Genomic DNA, 4,870 nt, shown 5'->3' on the forward strand with positions numbered 1-4,870 from the left:
ACGAGATCCCATCTTGGGGCCTATTCCGGAGCTCCGCCATAGGGGGCATCGATCACGGAGGGCTTCTACATCAACACCATAGCCTCTCCGATGAAGTGTGAGTAGTTTACTTCAGACCTACGGGTCCATAGTTAGTAGCTAGATGTCTTCTTCTCTCTTTTTGGATCTCAATACAATGTTCTCCCCCTCTCTTGTGGAGATCTATTCGATGTAATGTTCTTTTTGCGGTGTGTTTGTTGAGACCGATGAATTGTGGGTTTATGACCAATTCTATCTATGAATAATATTTGAATCTTATCTGAATTCTTTTATGTATGATTGGTTATCTTTGCAAGTCTCTTCGTATTATCAGTTTGGTTTGGCCTACTAGATTGATCTTTCTTGCAATGGGAGAAGTGATTAGCTTTGGGTTCAATCTTGCGGTGTCATTTCCCGGTGACAGTAAGGGCAGCAAGGCACGTATTGTATTGTTGCCATCGAGGATAACAAGATGGGGTTTTCTTCATATTGCATGAGTTTATCACTCTACATCATGTCACCTTGCTTAAGGCGTTACTCTATTTTTTACTTAATACTCTAGATGCATGCTGGATAGCGGTTGATGAGTGGAGTAATAGTAGTAGATGCAGGCAGGAGTCGGTCTACTTGTCTCGGACGTGATGCCTATATACATGATCATACCTAGATATTCTCATAACTATGCTCAATTCTGTCAATTGCTCAAAAATAATTTGTTCACCCATCGTAGAATACTTATGTTCTCGAGAGAAGCCACTAGTGAAACCTATGACCCCCGGGTCTATCATTATCATATCAATCTCTTACTACTTAGTTATTTACTTTGCCTTTATTTTACTTTGCATCTTTATCACAAAAATACCAAAAATATTATCTTATCATATCTATCAGATCTCACTCTCGTAAGTGGCCCTATAGGGATTGACAACCCCTATTTGCATTGATTGCGAGGATTTATTTGTTTTGTGCAGGTGCGAGGGACTCGCGCGTAGCCTCCTACTGGATTGATACCTTGGTTCTCAAAAACTGAGGGAAATACTTACGCTACTTTGCTGCATTATCCCTTCTTCTTCGGGGAAAACGAACGCAGTGCTAAAAGAGGTAGCGTCGCACCCCTTGTACCTATATATGTGCCTAGTGCACGATCAATGAGAATATCGATGCGCACAATCCCTTTTACAGGAGAGACAAAAAATATTAGCAGCCATCAGTGAGCTTGATCGCACCTAGCCAATCGCCCTGAAGGCTGCTAGTTATTATATATCGCACGTCGTATATAAGAACGGACATGAGCGTTCATATATGAAACTCTAGAGGAATATGACCAAACAGGTTACGAAAAAAACACGTCTATTGGGCCGGCCCAGTTGCGACCGCAGTCAGCAATTCCGGGATTCAACATGCCATGTCGACAATCCCTGTTTGGAAACTCTCTCAAGGTTCAAAATATACCGGGACCGGATAGTTCGATGTGTTGATTTCCGGGAGTGAAAGTTCAGGGTCGATTTAGATTTCTTCTACAAGTTCAAGGTTTGTTTTCAACTTCTGCTTCTGTGAGTCGTACACGAGCACCTGAACGGGTTGGTCGTCATCTGGGAGATGCACGAGTCTATCAGACAGCAGGCACACGATCCCAATGCTCTAGTTAGGCCGGCACCTGGCGTACCAAGACCTCCGCTGCTCCGCCCCATCCTTGTCGCGCCACATGATACATTCTTGTCAACTCCTTCTGCGACCTTGAACCACAGGAGGCCAACTACATGGTGTCAAGATGGTGCACCAAGACCATTGCCCGATGGTGCCGGCCTTCTTCCTCGACAACAGCGCCTATGGACGGTCTACAACCTTGATGCCGGCGACCTTGCCGAGCTTGGAAATGGGCTCTGCAATTCTGGCAAAGCCTTTTCTCTCGGTTGTGATGTCTAGTGAGGCACAAAAGATCTTTTCTAGGCAGTTATAAATGTTGTAGCTGGCGATGAATTCATATGTGAGTCTAATAAATAAATGCATTTTTATCCACATGTGAGACCAGTAGTGAGCTTTCGTTATATTTTCTATCCACATATGGGACCATACAAATAAATAAATAAAGATCTTTTTATATGTGCTTATAATTGCAATTCAAAATGTTATACACTATTTATCTTGCAAAATACGCACTATGACCGCTTAAGATTATCCAACGAATGATGGATGAGCTTTCGCTATATTTTCTCTGTCTTTTTAATCACGAATCACATAACAGCCACAAGACAATGACATCTGTGGACAATCTCTTAAGCCCCGGGGCATTGTGCTAGTATCTGAATAATTCCGTGACCGATGGAAGAAGGGATAATCATGCCTTGGTGTCCACCACTTGGGGTGTTGGCGCTGGCGCATATGACCATAGGCATCATATGAGAGATTTTGTATTTTTTTGCTACAAATATAAATTTTATGAGGGGTTTTATATTGCACTTTTAACTTGCATGTTGTTCCATGATGCGCTGTGGATGAAATTTAGCGACAGAAGTAATGGTTGATAGCATGCCAATGGTTGCAATGCCACGGTCCACCAACCAGCCAATCACATCAATGTCTGTGGAGAGCGCATGTGAGATCAACATGCGGATGTGGCCCATGCATTGAGGAGGGGGGGGGCTGGAGAGCTGCATCTTGATGTTGATATATGAGGAGAAAAAAAATGAGAAGTGTCGTACAAATGTTGCAAAGTGGATGAAGAAGGCAAATGTGGCAATGCATGAAGGAGGGAGTTCAGATACGAAAAGGTTGCATCCAAGTATTTATGGAGTTCAATTTAGATCCAGTTATCCAGGATTGTTTGTAGTGAAACTGTTTAATTCATCAATGATTGGCTGATTCAACGTACATGTGTTGATAGAGGAGTATTCTTCCTCTTTACTATAGAATAGAATCTCATCAGAAGTCGGGTACGAAGTTAAAGCTCCTTGTATAGGTCGCCTTTAAAAGAATCGGGTTTATGGCGATAGCTGAATTGACTATAACTCATACTCCTGTTGATCTATGGTCGTGGAGAGTTAGGATTTTATCTTGTTGTGTAAGATGTAGAGAACACGCTCATACAGTAACTTGACATGAGATAATACACTAAAAAATATCACGGTTGAGAAATACATAGTGCACCAATGACAAAATTTCTTTTCCCCAACATATACTCCATTTATTCCCTTTTGTAAGATTTAGTAACACTCGGGCGTTGTCCAATGACACATTCCTATAAATACCAAATGACACTATATAAAAACCATATATACGAAAATAACCTTTTGAGTTTACTCTTAACATAGTCAAATGTTTTAGACATTTGAAAGCTTCATGGAATATATATCATAATTCTTAATCCAATTTTCTCATACAATATATCATACATAGTATTACTTTACAAAGTATAGCAATGTATGTACATAAGATACATCTTCGTACACAATTTACGGGCACATATGAACTATACATAGGATATGGGGACCTTAGTTGTTTGAGAACTGTGCATATGCATGATTAGGTCGCATTTGGCTATCTTCCTATTTTGTTGGGTAAGAAGGCTCCATGGCAAGACCACACATGCCCTTCTTGTCTGCAATGTCTTTCTCCATTCTCAAGTACCCATCTTCGCCCCAAGTTGTGCCCCATGAATTCTTCATCAACCAATAGCTCGTGCCATCACTAGTCTTTCCATATCCAATGGCTGCAATTCCATGGTCCAAGTCAGTGCCGCAGGACCCAGTCATCACCCCACCAGAGTAGAATTGGAACGTCATGTCTCCTCCGTCCACAGCTACAGACACTGGTTGGTTTGCCACCGCCTTCATAAGGGCACCCTCGTTATTGGCAGGCACATCCTCAAAGCCGTGATGGTTGCGGCACTGTTGGATCCAGCCTTGCACTTGCCGTCAGCTGCGGTATATGGGTAGCTTGACTCCATAGTAAGGCCTCCATTCTTGATAATGAATTTGAAGGCATCATCCATGAGTCCTCCCTCGCAGCCTTGATCTTGACCATGAACATCACAGTCAACCAACTCTTGCTACGACAGTGAGATCAACTTCCCGGTTTTCAGTTTTACAATGCCCTCTGTCGCGGCAACAGCAGAAAATGCCCAACAGCAGCCTAGAAATAATTTTGTTGTTATAGTGTTATCCAACAAAATATTAACACATATATGCCGTGCATCACAATGTTTTTTTACTTACCACACTGGCCTTGATCCTTGACAGGAGTGACGGCTCCCTTGGCCCTCCAGTCCATCGTTGCTGGAAGGGCATCCAAACTCAAATTCTCATACCTTAATCCAGAAGAAAGAACTCTCATGGAGTTTACTTTGAATCCCTTGTTTGTGTTGGTTGTCTTGAACTCATCATTTGTGATATCAGCAAATTGGTTGACGCCAAGCCAGAACTTGTGATTTTGGGCATTGAATGTTTCAATGAACTCGACGTTGCCTTTGAAAACCTCGAACCGACGTGCCTTCTCAGTGGTGTCCTTGTACACACGGCCATACTGAGCCATCCAGTTCTCATGCTTCGCCACCATCAACAAGTCATCATTCAGCTCACGAGCTGCAATGACTGTACCACAGAGGCAGATGCAACCGAGGATGGCAAGAAGCAAAGCCTTGTGGATGGCCATCTTCGGTTAGGTACCGAACTGCAATGACAGTACTGCAGCGGCAGAGGCAACCTAGGATGGCAAGTGTCTGTACTTTGGTCTGGTTTGTTGGATGGCACTTGGTGGTATATATAGTGTCAAGTACGTATTAAAAATAGGAGACTGAGAGATACGGTGTTTGTACGAAGTTATTTTGTGGAAAAGGGCTTGTGCGTTGCCGTGG

General features: G+C 42.8%; 1 pseudogene; it reads right to left on the reverse strand.

Annotated features, from left to right (window-relative positions):
- Positions 1-3,563: 3,563 nt before the first annotated feature.
- LOC123191392 (senescence-specific cysteine protease SAG39-like) lies at positions 3,564-4,668 on the reverse strand (annotated as a pseudogene).
- Positions 4,669-4,870: the final 202 nt, after the last annotated feature.

This window comes from Triticum aestivum, chromosome 2A, assembly GCF_018294505.1.
Source record: "Triticum aestivum cultivar Chinese Spring chromosome 2A, IWGSC CS RefSeq v2.1, whole genome shotgun sequence".
Classification (NCBI taxonomy): domain Eukaryota; kingdom Viridiplantae; phylum Streptophyta; class Magnoliopsida; order Poales; family Poaceae; genus Triticum; species Triticum aestivum.